The 14,838-nt window shown below is 39.8% G+C and overlaps 1 long non-coding RNA gene across 1 annotated transcript; it reads right to left on the bottom strand.

The window, feature by feature from the left end:
• Nucleotides 1–12,688: 12,688 nt before the first annotated feature.
• Nucleotides 12,689–13,062, bottom strand: LOC120106601. Its single transcript, XR_005508708.1, has 2 exons — nt 12,967–13,062; nt 12,689–12,747 (listed from the first exon to the last, which is right to left on the bottom strand). It is a non-coding gene; the product is annotated as an uncharacterized LOC120106601 (long non-coding RNA).
• Nucleotides 13,063–14,838: the final 1,776 nt, after the last annotated feature.

Raw genomic sequence — 14,838 nt, 5'->3', positions numbered from 1 at the left:
ATATCTACCAATGGATTTCTCCCGCGTCGGAGCTCAGAAACCTAACAAATTTGGATCTAGGATCTTTTAATAAATTCTGCGGTATCTCATCGGAAAAAAAAAGTCTACGATGCCTCGAACCAGAATTCGAACCTGCGAATCTGGCCGACCCATCTTCATCCAAAAACTGTATACTGGGCTAAACCGCATCTCCTACAAGGTCTCATTGATGCTAATTTACTTCAAATGATGGACTTTCTCCAAAATTGTTATTTCTTTTATTATAAAACCATCCCATAAACTAATTCAACATTGAATTAAATTCAGTTGACAATAAACTAATGCTTGCCGTAGGATATTTTAGCTAGTAGTGATCATAATTGATAATAAGAAAAATGAACAACATTATCTGATTATTTTACTGTTGACTACTAAATCAAGATTCCTTTTACATACAGCTTGGAATTGGGCTTGGTCTGGATTGGTTTCCGTGGAGTCTTGCGTTAGGTCGGGCAAGTGTCTGGGTCAGGCTTCAATATATCAACCCAATAAATTTTGAATTGGACACCGATTGATTGGACACGGAATCGCTCGTCTCCACGGTGTCTTCGTTTTTGGGTCAGAGTCAGTGGCTTGGATCCGGTCTCCCACACAAGCGTGTCTCCCGTCACTTGCCGGCTCCGCACCGCACGCCTCATATCCCTTGCCCCCTCGGATGCCGAAAATAACGGCATGGTAATATTATAGCCAAATTTGGATTTTCGTGAGTACTTTTTTTTTATCTGGTACCTATATTCTTGATATAAATAAATTTAAAAAAATTAAACTAACGAAGCAGATAACTTCGTATTCCTAATCTATTGGACCTCCGAGTGGCCGGCCACATACGAAGCCACGAAATTTGCAGCCTTATTGGTCTGTTTAAATATATGTTTGACTTGAAAGACAATATTTCCACTTACCATAACCCGAATGTCTCAAGCAAAGAGTGATAGCCACCCACATCATTGATACCCTTAAATCCAACCGATTACTATGGCCGAGTCACCTTCGAGCAGGACTGTACTAGCCCGCAGAATGCGTGGGATTTGACATAGACCCACTCAAATTGCCCTCAACCCCGCCCCCATAATAGAGATGTCAAAAATCTGGCATCCACCAGCAACCACCACTCTGGAGTTCGAGCCTTCGATGATGAAGCCTCCACCACCCCTTCTATCACCGTCTAGCACGTATCCATCAAAGTTGACCTTGAGAAAGCTCGAGATGGGGGCTTTCGGGTGAAAGACACCGACCGTAGCACTACAAGAGCAGATGTGGAGCCCCAGATGCCTCGAGCTATCAAAGTCCTGTCCAATGGACCTGCATGGGTAATCTTTGCCGCCTGCACCTTGGGCCCGCTCCACGACTAACCTAGGTGTAGGGCAGCTCTCTCCAAATGTCCAGGGATTCTTGGCTTGCTAGATATGGTAAGCGGTATAAGTCGCCACTATGGCTACTTGCCGAGTTTGAGAGGCAGTGGCCCATCGTTTGAGCATTTGAATGAAGGGGCTCGGGTGGCACTAAGCATCCGGCGGGATATTGACGAGCCTCTAGACCTCCTAGCTTGCTCGCATTGAAATAGAGGTTAGTCCACGGTATCATCCAACTTGCACCCAGGGCACTGAGGTTGGATGCCCAATCCCTACCCACTTAGCATCGATCTCGTCGGCAACTAGCCCTAAACCACCTTCTCGAGGAACAGGGCTACCCTCAAGTGAAGACCGAATCTCCAGATCCAATCACAGTCCTGCCTCGGGTGCCTTCACTCTAAAGGAGGCGGTAACCTCCGAACCTTCATAAGTCTATGATTTGCTTCAGTCTGAAGACGGAGTTGTGAGTGAAGCAGGTTATCAGGGGACTACTTGGCTTGAGAGAGCAGGAGGGGTCGTGGAGCTATTTGGGCATCCACATTACGGGGAGAAGACTGTGGGTGTCAGAGTACCTCAGCATGGTGCAATGCATCTAAGAGTGGCCGGAGAGCTAGAGAACGACCACGTTATCCATGATGGGTAGGCTGGCGCTGGTAAGGTCGGTTATGAGCTACATACCGGTTTATCTTATGTCTAATACTGTCATCTTGAAGACTAAGCGGCTTCTCCGGAACTTCCTCTAGGGCTCACGTGGCGATCGTCACGGGGTGCATCGGCTGGCGTGGGAGACGATCTGCTAACCATCTCGCGGAGAGGGTTGGGTGTCCAGTCTCTTATTATGAAGAGAGAGGCGTTGATTGCTCGGCATGCTGTAAGACTTGTACTTGAGCCGTAGTGTTTTTGGAGTCAGGTGTTGACTGCTCGCTACGGACTAGCCACGGCGAATGGGGCAGCTCAACGTGGCCGGAGGTGCTCTTTCCTCTGGCGGGAGATCTACAGGTATGTGGTCGTTGCCTTGTCTAACATCAGGTGATTGATCAGTGACGGGTGCAGTATAGATGTGGTGGAGGACCCTTGGGTGGACACTCACCCAGTAAGGCTCTGGCCGACAATGGTCAACATTAAGGCTGCGGGCGGACTACGGATTTGCGATCTTCTCTGCCTTAAGGAGGCAGGGCGGGATACCGGTCGAATCGGCTATTTGTTTGGAGGGCACCTCATGGAGAGAGTCCGATCGCTGCTTATTTTGGAGATTGCTAGTCTAGATATGAGAGTTTGGAGTATGTTCTACAGTCCAAGAGTCAGAGTGAAAGATATCTACCGCCTCCTTTAAAGTGAGTGTGATTCAACAGTCTTGTGCTCATCATCAACAGCCTGATGAATTCAACGCCTCATGCTCCAGAGGCAAATCCAACATCTACCAAAAACCTACCAAACCAACACGCCATGTGACGTCATGTCTCTGTGCCCCTCAACAAATGTTGGCTCATGAAACTCCTTTGGAAGGCAGCAGAGACAGATCTTTTGCTACAAAGATGGACCTGTTCATAAAACATTCTAATATCCTATTGTTACAAGTGGCTAGATCTCCAAGGATCGATGGGCCTTCCCTTCGCACCCAACGACCACCAGATCATCCACTACACAGATCTCAGAGCGATCCATACTCCATCATCCATCTGTCTCCCTAGATCTCAGAGAAAAAACTATTGCGGTTTCACACTTCTCGAGTAATCAAATGGCATGTTTAGGTGGGTGACTCAACACTTAGCAAATAAATCAACAACCCAATGATAATATCCCTTAATAACAAGAAATTAGTGGACAATTCTGAATTTACCGATATATTTAAAGATATAGTTTGTTAGTATGAGATATTAATTAAAATGTGCAAATTTTATTTAATATATTATTGGATAGAATTAAGATAGAATCTAGTTGGGTTTGCCCTGAACCCAACTTGAAAGAGCTTTGGGTCTATAATCCTGACCCGGCTTGACCCGTTCCATCAAGCTAAAAGCACATGACCTAACCCAAAGTCACGCCTACGGGCGTATTTGACATATTTGCCGCGATCATTAGTGATCACTCACCCATACCTTTTGATTATCAAATTCAAGAAAAATATAATATACTGAATGAGACCTCCATTTTAGTTTTCACCAAATAATAAAAAAAAGAGGCCAATGGTGCAAATTTGAAATTTGTAACCACCTCTATCCCTTGCCATGCATGCTTGTTCAATGGCTGATCTGCAGATTAGAACGGTGACTTGTAATACCCAGCTTGCCAATGTAAATGGGATGGTTATTTCTAAATCCTCAACAACAAGAAACGTATTGACTGAACCAGAAATTTCTATGAACAAGTTTAACTACTAAAATAACAAATTTTAAATTCTAATACCAGTACCAAGGCTGAGATATGTCTCTCACTGGAATCGTCAACTTTAACTTGTATACTTTTTTTGATGGCGGCAATAATGACGAATCTATGATACGAGGACGCATGAGACGCTCTCTCTTTTTTTTTTTTTTTTTTTTTTTTTAAAAGAATATAAACAAAAGCATGAAGGTGTCTAATAGAAAAAGTTGCACAGAATGTGTGGATTTGGACCGCAGTGCTCGCTGGGTATACTTCTTGGACAGCATCTTGGGCCTTCTTCCACATGTTGAACTTATTTTGGTTGAGAATTAACTTGGGCCTTTCCGTTCGTGGGCTTAAAAGACTGCATTTATCTTCCGCTACAGTGCTTTAAGTTCCGCTTCTAGTTATTATTTGGCTATGGACCAAGCCAAAGCTTTTAGGAGACAACAAATTTGCAGCGGAAGACCCTAACGATGCCATAATTGATTGATCCATTCTATTTGATCAATTTTTTAGAAAATATTTTTCATTGGAGACAATATTAGTTTTTCATCATATTTTCAGATTTTGTAGTCGAACAATCTCAGTATATTTTTTTTTTATTTTTTAATCAAGTTTTTCATTTTCAATCGAATTTGTAAGGCTTGTCTATATAAGACAGCTCAGGGTTTAGTTTGCTATGGATCCTTTTGCTTGATCAATATAATTTTCATGGAGTTCTCTTCCACTTCTCTTCTTCTTATTCCATGCGCTGTTCTCTCTCAACAGCTAGCCCATGGACCAAGCTTGCACCATTATCCACAGACGTGTAGATGATAGGACTTGTTTCATGAAATAGAATTATAAACCCCCTTACTTATCCCTATTCAAGATGTAAGACTATTTTCCAAATAAAGAACGGTGTTTGATAGTATAACAGCGGAATGAAGGCTTTATTCCATGATTTTACCACCTACCGAGCACTGCCTCAAGGACAAACGCCAAGATTAAGTTTGCACCACAAAAGTAAAATAAAATGTGTCCCAATAACAGTTAAACGTTTCCGGATCGGATTCGCTAATTTTGGCTTGCACCTTTATTGGGCTCGTGCGCGCATGGGCTACTTACTTTCTTTGCTTCACCAAGTTAAAAGGTTGAATACTACATAAAAACCTTTTAAGTTTTATCTCTTTCCGATGTGGGACTAAAGAAAGTACACCGGATAAAAGGCAAAAGACAAAGAAGGGTAGAATTGGAATTTTTAAATATTCCAACAATCCCCCACATATTTTAAAATTCAATAATAAGTTAACGAGCGCGAGAGTTTAATGCATCAAAATGGTGTCTTTGAGACTATGAACCATTTTTAGGACTAGTAAGTATGACTTACAGAACTTTGGTGAAATATGAAAATTTCTATGAACCAAAAGTTCTTCATGTAAATTAGTGACCCATGGACCACATTGACCTCTCAAGTTCTGGGCTTATTCTAAACGGGTTGGTGCAAATAGGCCATGCACTTTACCTGGATATTCATGAGTGCTTTAGAGAACTGCCTAATTCTCATAGGAAGCAGCCCCACTCCCACACTCATATAGGTGGATCCATCAAGTGTGTACTGCAAGTAGACACACCATCCTAAAGGACTATGGTATCCATCAAGAGCTTTACCTCATCCTCATATACTGCAGTTTGCACTATCTACACCATAGAGAGGGATTCTCAAAATTAAATATGATAGTGTACTCACAGTCAACTAGCGACTTGTTATTACCCATATGAACATGCTTCATGGGATCTCCAATCACACATGTTGGGTTTCTGTCGTTATTGACTTCGATATAGGCATTAGTCCCATCTCCCTCGATGTTTCACTCACTAGTTTTCTACCTAGTGGTTTTGTCAGAGGATCGGCCAAATTCAACTCTGACTTTACAAAATCAAGGGATTAACCATCATCAAGCAGCTGCCTTACAATATTATGTCTCAACCTTATATGTCTACTCTTTCCATTATAAACTTTATTCTTAGCTCGATATATAGCAGCTTGGTTATCACAAAGAATAGACACAGAAGGTGTTGGTTTATTCCATAATGGAATATCCCCCACAAGATTTCTAAGCTATTCAGCTTCAGAACTTGCCTTTTCTAAGGCAATAAACTCGGACTCCATCGTAGACCGAGCGATGCATGTTTGCTTGGATGATTTTCAAGATACTGCATCCCCACCAAGAGTAAAGATATATCCACTCGTGAATTTCATCTCATCTGAATCAGAGATCCAATTTGCATTACTATACCCTTCTAGTACAGCTGGAAATCCACGATATAACAAACTAAAATTAATAGTTCCTTTTAAGTACCTTAGTACTCTATGAACTGCACTCCAATGATCCTTACTAGGATTATGAGTATACCTACTCAATCTTCCTACTGCATAAGCAATATCAGGACGAGTGCAGTTAACTAAAAATATCAAACTACCAATGATGCGAGCATATTCTATTTGTAAGATACCATTTTCTTTATTTTTCTTTAAATGTATACTAGTATCATATGGAGTAGATACGGGTTTACTATCATAATGTTCAAATTTTCTTAAAATTTTCTCAATATAGTGTTCTTGTGATAACATAAGTCCATTAGAACTTCTTGTTATCTTAATTCCAAGAATTACATCAGCTTCACCCATATCTTTCATATAAATTTCTTCATCTAATTCTCCATTCAAGAATGCAGTTTTTATATCCATTTGGTGAATTACTAAATTATGAATGGATGCTAATGCAATAAGTACTCTAATAGATGAAATTCTAGAAACTGGTGCAAAGGTGTCAAAATAATCAATATCTTTTCTTTGTGAGTATCCTTTCGCCACTAATCTTGCTTTAAACTTATCAATTGAATTATCAGGTTTTAATTTTCTTTTAAACATCCACTTACAACCAATTGATTTAGCACCTGGAGGCAAATTAACTAAGGTCCATGTATGATTAGACATAATAGACTCTATTTCATTATTAATAGCCTCCTTCCAAAAAGGTGCATCAACTGAAGTTATTGCTTCTTTATAAGTTTGAGGTTCATTATCAATAAGAAAAGTGTAAAAGTCATTTCCAAAATTTTTCTCTTTTTTAGTTCTTTTACTTCTTCTTAAATCAACTTCATAATTTTCATGTGCCTCCTTTTCTTGTTTATTATGAGGCAGAGAGTCAATTTTTTCTTTACCTAGTTACATAGGAAAGATATGTTCGAAGAAATCAGCATTTTTAGATTCTACTATAGTGTTAGGTTCCATGATATTAGATTCACATTTTAATACTAAAAATCTATAAGCAGCACTATTTAATGCATAACCAATAAATAAGCAATCAAAAGTTTTAGGTCCCAACTTTCTTTTCTTTGGTTCAGGTAATAGAACTTTGGCCAAATACCCCTACACTTTAAGATATGTAAGGTTAGGTACATGACCTTCCCATAACTCATAGGGTGTCTTACCAGATTTCTTATAAGGTATTCTATTTTGAATGTGACAAGCAGAGAGAATAGCTTCCCCCCACAAATAAAGAGGTACTCCTGAGCTTATTAACATAGCATTCATCATTTCTTTTAGCGTTCTATTCTTACGTTCAGCAACTCCATTAGATTCAGGAGAATATGGTGGGGTAATTTCATGAATTATACCTTTATCTTCACAAAATTTATTGAAGAGATTATACTCATATTCTCCTCCTATATCAGTCCTTATTCTTTTAATTTTCTTATTAAATTTATTTTCTACTTCAGTAACATATTGCTGAAATTTTTCAAAAGTTTCATCTTTTGTCCTAAGTAGATATACCTTAGTATATTTAGAATATTCATCAATAAAAGTTATGTAAAATCTTTTTCCTCCACTAGTTGGAGTGTGTTTGAAATCTCCTAAATCAGAATGTATTAATCCAAGCAATTCAGTTTCTCTTTCTATTGACTTATGACTCTTTTTAGTAGATTTAGACTCTATACACACTTCACATTTATCATTCACATTTCCAAAAATGTAATGTTATTTAACAAGCCTAGGTCTTTCATTTTCTTGATATAAGAAAAATTAACATGTCCTAATCTACCATGCCATACATCAACAGAATCAATCAAATAAGCAAAAGATGATGCATTTTCATTCATAGTTTCGGTTACATTCAAGACAAATAAACTCTAGTTACAATAACCCTTCCCAATGAAAACATTGTTCTTAGTCATTACAATTTATCAGACTCACGATACACTTTAACTCCAGCCTTTCCTGATAAAGAAACAGATACTAAGTTCCAACGGATATTAGGAACATGCAGCACATCATTCATGGAAAGGACTTTTCCTGATGTTAGCTTGAGGAGTACTTTTCCTTTACCAACCACTAGCGAGGGTCTTGAATCACCCATGAACACTTGTTCTTCGCCTTCATTCAATGGAGTGTAGGAAGTAAACGCACTCCTATTGCCACAAATATGTCTGGTAGCCCCAGAGTCTACCACCCATGAACACTTTTCCTATTGAACGAGACCCACCTGGTTTGCTGACTATTACATTGGCTTTGGAAGTCATTTCCTTGGCCAATTGTTCTCGGTCTCTGACTCGATTTTGTTCTTCAATTCTAATATGAACAATAACATCTTCAAGACTCATATGTTTTCTTTTGTGTTTCATGCTGTTTTTATAATTTTTCCAAGACTCAGGTAATTTTTCAATCAGCCAGCCGGCTAGGAAAACTTCTTGAAGTATTATGTCTTCATTTTTAAGATCAGTGACCAGCCTATGAAAATCATAGATTTGGGATGACACATCCCTATCCTCAATCATTTGAAAGTGCAGAAAATTTCCTATAGCATATTTCTGTACTCCAGCATCTTCTAACACATATTTTTTATTCAGATTTTTTCAAATTTCTGCAGCTTCTTTGCATGAACAGTATACATCAAATAGTTCATTGGACAGTGTACTCAGAATTGTGTGCCTACAGATCTTATTTCCATGTTCCCACTTTTTGAATTTGGTGTCAAAATCTTCAGACCCTTCTATCGGTTTTGACTGATTTAAATACCGAGCAAAATTAAGCATATCCAATGCAGAATAAACACGTTCTTGCCATCTCTTAAAATACATACCATTGAAACTCTCAATTTTAGAAGTATCAGGAATTGATCTAGCAGTAATCATAGCAGAATCCATGTTGATCTATTCTTAAGATTGTTATAAAAATAATAGATGAAAGAAGGAAGAACTTATCAGTTGAGGCATGATTTCACAATGAATCTCGGTGTAGCAGGTAATGGCGGTCTATCCTCCAAGATACAACAACTGGATCACTCCAAGCATACACTCGCAGATGCAGTGATTTGTCGAACAGCCCAACACCGCTCAGGAAGGGATAGAACAGAGGAGAGGAAGAGGGAGGCTCTCGAATCTGATAGGGTTTGAAAAGAAAGGAAGATGCGTTTTTTAAGAGACACGGCGTTTTACCAAGTGACAAAAAAAAAGTTTTAAATTTAAAAAATTAAACGGCAAAAAGAAACCAGACTCAAGCCCACACCCGTAGGGGGGTCCCCCCTGCGCGCGTTGATTGAGCGCGATGCGCCCGGTTAAACGTTTCCGGATCGGATTCGCCAATTTTGGCTTGGGCCTCTATTGGGCTTGTATGCATGTGGGCTACTTACTTTCTTTGCTTCACCAAGTTAAAAGGTTGAATACTACATAAAGACCTTTTAAGTTTTATCTCTTTCCAATATGGGACTAAATAAAGTATACTGGACAAAAGACAAAAGACAAAGAAGGGCAGAATTAGAATTTTCAAATATTCCAACATGTGCCATGCTTCGATTCGACCCGAAAATAGTTGTTCTAAATTTGCTTGTCGTCCTTTTCCATCTCAACAACGTGGTATCCAAATGTACCGTGTCACATTTGGTGCCAACTACGGAACTAATAGCTTTTAATAATTATATTTTCAAAACTACTAAATTTTATTAAGAAAATATACTTTATTCTCTTTTTAGAAAATTGAAATGATATATTCTATAGTTGTTCCACTCGCTCGTGACTCCCTATAGCATCATAACTCAAATGTCTGGCGCAAGAATAGATCTCCATTATTAGGCGAAAGGGTAGCACAAAGTCCACATGTTTCTTGCCCGCTTGAAAGAAGCCCGACAGCAACGGCAGGCTATAAAATCTTTTGTGGGCTCCTCGAGGGATTTGGGTTGCGTCCCATTCGCTCATATAGTACTTGGATGCTGTACCAAACGCTTTAGAAAATAAATATAATATCTCATAAAGGCTTTGTGGAAATTCTCATATTAAACGTCACTCACTGGATGCAACGTCAAGGTAATTTTTAATGACGTACAAAGTTTCAATATCACACGTTTATCGACAAACGACTTAAAAAATTCTGATTGGAACATGAAAAACATTGCTGGGCCGGGTTTGGTGTTACAATAATATTCTACTTTTCTGTAAAAAAAGTGTTTGATAATAAGCTAGAAAAGTAAATTATTTTTTTGCTTATCTCCCCGTATCGCGCAAGCAATTGCACCTTACAAATCATCAGCAGAAGGATAAGCAGCCACAAAAAAACCCAAAAGGTTTAGATAATATTTAAACATTACAAATTCTAAAATTATTATTTTGTCTACTTCTTAATTCAAAAGTTTTAGAATTTTTTAAAAAATAAGATTATTCTTTTTAATCACTAGAAGGAGGAAGCTCAAAAAAAAAGCTGCGAGAGAAAATAAGAGATAGGAATTTTCACTTTAAGTGAGATTTTCTAATTTCACCATATGAAAGATTTTGTAGAATCTTCAATTACCATTGGAAACCAACTAATCCAAGAGTCAAATCGGATCCCTTTAGCTTCTGCTCTACAAGGTGGTCCAACTTTCGAGCCATCTCCGGACTGATCATATGATTCCTCCAATCCCCCACCTCTCCTTTCCTGAAGAATGCTGCAAATGTTTGAGGGGTCACAGTAAGATGATTCCAGTCTAATTCAGCCTTCTTCGCCTCCAGTAGGTTCGGGTCCATTGGATTCCCAAATATCAAGAGCCAACCAATTGCCTCCGTTTATTTTTTTCTCGGCACCTTTTGCAACTGCAGGAGATACTTATAATTTAATGTGCGACAACCGAGGCCACAACTTAGCCTATTAAACATGCCATGGTCTGGGCCCCTTGTACTGTACTCTCTCATCATCGATTTTATTTAGAGGACAACACGTCACTCTCTTATCATCGATTTTATTTAGAGAATAACACGTCACTCTCTTACCATCGAGTCTAATTTTAACACGTCACTCTCTCTTGTACTATGGTCCCTGCAAGCAAACCCCCACTACAAAAAAAAAAAAATATCTCCCAGCGCTTTTTTTGGTCTCTCCCAACGCTCTTAAGCGTCGGCGAATTTCCAGCCCACGCATCACAAAGCGTGGGTCAGACGTCGAGCAGGTGGGCGTGGGTCGGGTTTAACCCGACGCGTCAAAAAAGCGTCGTCGCTCTATGCCGACGCTTTTAAGCGTCGATCATTTTATACAAACCCGACGCTTAAAAGTGTCGGCGTACTTGAACCGACGCTTGCCACCGTATTTCTGTTGGACTATGCCGACGCTTTTAAGCGTCGTTCATTTTATACAAACCCGACGCTTAAAAGCGTCGGCGTACTTCAACCCACGCTTCCCACCGTATTTTGTGTTGGACTATGCCGACGCTTAAAAGCGTCGGTTTATGCTACTTGAGCGACGCAATAAAGCGTCGTTAAACATCAAACCTATGGGTTGCGAATTTCTGGTAGCTGTGAACTTGAGGTTTGCTTTCTCTGTCTCTATATTGAAGACCACCAGCATCTTCACCATCCAAGGCTGATGGGTTAGAACGAGGAACTCGTTGCATGGCAGTTCTTCTTGCAGTCCTCCAGACAGGTGGGCATGCTGTATTTTCATCCAGACCAAAAAGATTTCTAGAAACAAGTGGATCAGTGGAACCATCTTTGAGTATTTCAATTTGAACAGGGTGTCCTATAATTGCTTTGCCATTCAATCTGCTCATCAGAGAAACCAGAGGAACATGCTCACCTTGATAACTTGCTTGAACCGTCAAATCCACATCAAACAGCATAGGCCTCGTCCTGTCACTGAGACGAGCAGCATAAACTGTCTCATAACACTCGTCCGAATCTTCCTGGTATGCCCTACGAGCCACATGATATGGGCCTCCAGATTTCCAGACTGATGGGGAAATCATATGAGAATCATTGTCAGAATCTTTGAAGCTAATGTGACTTCTCCCACGATCTCTAGCTGCTTTCAGAACAGAGGAATATCTTCGATTACCATACCCAGTCAATTCTGCACCACCCACATCCTTACCAATCAAATCAACTTCATCACGAGCATAGTTAAACCTCATACATGAATCAACATAAATTACATAAATTACATAAATTACACTAGTCATCAGATCGCACTATTTCTCCAAATCAACATAAATTACATGGTTCAAAGATATATTATATAAAGTATCATTTGGTTGAAGAGACATAGTTTGCCAAGAAGCACATCCATCATGGAGGCTAGACATGGAAAAGCAAGCACGTGTTACCTTAAAAACTAAGATTTACCAACAATCAGTGCAGCAGTAGCTCTGTTCCACTGCTTCCAACACTAATTATAACAAGGTATGCATTTCTACACCACTGGGATTAGTAAGATAGAACAAGAAGTTCAGTACAGATGACACAAAACATTTAGTCTACGAATACATAAACCATCAAAGTAGCTTCCAAAAATTCCTGTGGCTTACTTCCACAGCTTACTTCCACTGCAGCACCCCCATGTTTACTTCCACAGCTTAACAGACTTGTCATGGCTAGCAGAGGCCACCATTCCTGTGGCTTGTGACTGTGCCAATGCTGCAATAAGACCTTCGTGTGCCTGGACCGTCATGGTTTGGTTCTCTATCACATTCCACAGCTCCAAAGACTGCAAGAATTGAAAGAATACAGAACAAAAATTAGCAAAAGCACACAATCAAGTAAAATGCAAACGATCAAGATTGCTGGCCAGCAAAATAGAACCACAAGAATGATCTATCAGGTTTCTCATGTATGACAAGTAGCCCTGCTAACCATCGAAGAAGAACAAGAGGAAGAAAAGCAAAATCTACAGTTTACTTTCATGAAGAAGATGTATTCCAGTTACCTCATCTAGATCGTGGGAGTCAAGTCGTCCAGCCGGACTGCCTGTCCTGAAACCATGTTCCTGTCAAGTCAACATAGAACATACTAATTAAAGTCCTTTCCAAGATCTATACCCGATCATACTGCAACAACCGCTGCTGTTTTTTTAGTACCAAAAGCCTGCCCAATATTTTCAATAACTGCGGCTCCCAGTCCAACATGTAAAGCAGAAGAAAGCATACCTTCCTTCCGGCCGAGCAAACAGTAGGATTACCCAATACAAATTGTTCCCATTATCTAAAGTTTCAGAGAATGAAATCAAAGTTTACCCAGCAAATATTTGCATGTTGCCAGTGAATCATGCACAAGAAAGGATGACCATCTTACTGTTCAATTATGAAGCACCATGGTTACAATTCCAAACATTATAGCAACATCTCTATCATTCTTGAATCACACATAAGTTTAGCCTGCATCTATAATACAGATTCCTCCATAAATGCAGCATCGAGAGCTGTGTACAGAGACATGTACAGACTCAATGATACTGGACTTGGGTCCCAAATAATTATTGCATCCTTTTACATACTTGGGAGTCAGAACTCCCTATCTGGGAAGAGAATGGGAGCAATTAGAGACCAGATGTAGAGAGCTGCTGTGGCCCACCCAGTCACAATCCTGACCCACACAGAGGGCCACCCAACATCAACAAGCTTACCACTTTCACCAACGGACGTGGACCAGCCAGTAAGAAGCATAGCCGAGTACATGCTGGCAAGGGAGAAAATGAGGTGGAAGAAGGAATATGAATAGGAGACAGGCTTAGCCTCATCCTTCTTCCTGTCTTCCTGCTCCTCTACCTTGTCAAAAGGAAGCAAAGGCCTCTCAGAGCCTACACCAGGTGGAACACAGGAAACATCGAGCACATGTCAAAGGCCATCTAGAAAACTGAAGACTTGTCAATAGTGCAAGGGTTATACCATTATACCAGTAATGGGACCGGTCTATTGGCCCTAGAGCCCGTTAGGACCTAAAATGGAGTGGAGTGTCTAGATAGTGTTTCTTCCTTTGGCTGAGGTTGACCGAATCTGCATTATCTATCTTAAACCGATCAAACTCTACAAACTAATTGTTATACATAAGATTTTGGAAACCATGTTCCTGTCAAGTCAACATAGAACATACTAATTAAAGTCCTTTCCAAGATCTATACTTATCAAAGTTCTGGCATAATCGTACTTTGGAAATTGAGGTAAGTATCAAAAAAAAAAAAATTTAAAACAATCTAAAAACATTCATCTCAAAATCGTAAGTACACAATCTACGATATATCAAGAGTCGACGGCATCATCATCTCTACGAGTAGATGAAGTATCAGCAACCTACAAGAAAAAAAATACTTTAGAAACTAAAAATACGAAAGTCATCACGCTCATACAAGAATACATTATAATTATATAAAATATTCAAATATATTTAGTTATGTACCGGAGGAGCAAATCTCTGCAAAAAAGATGAAATATGGTCAAGCTGATCCTGCAAAGATTGTATCTTCAACTCTTGGCTCTGCTTCAACTCCGCCATATCAGTCATATGACTCTGCCTCATCTCCTCTATCCTTGTCTCATATGACTGCTTTATCTGTGCCATCTCTGTCTTCAAACTACAAACCTCTGCAGTGCTAGTACCTTGTCTGGCATCTTGGGTATATCGGCTCACTGCAGACAGCTGAGTGGGGGTAACTCCGAAACTGTAACCCCTCACCCGATCATAACGTTCTGGGCCCATCAATTCTACATAGACCTGAGCCTCGACGCGACTGGCCGCGTCGGATGATGATGACTCCCCGACGCGCTCTGAAATGAGATTTGTAGCTCTTTCCTATATCTCTCTC

The sequence above is a fragment of the Phoenix dactylifera genome, unplaced genomic scaffold (genome assembly GCF_009389715.1).
Source record: "Phoenix dactylifera cultivar Barhee BC4 unplaced genomic scaffold, palm_55x_up_171113_PBpolish2nd_filt_p 000577F, whole genome shotgun sequence".
NCBI classification, from domain to species: domain Eukaryota; kingdom Viridiplantae; phylum Streptophyta; class Magnoliopsida; order Arecales; family Arecaceae; genus Phoenix; species Phoenix dactylifera.
Note: the sequence above shows the minus strand (reverse complement) of the source record. Positions and strands in the feature narration are given on the sequence as shown.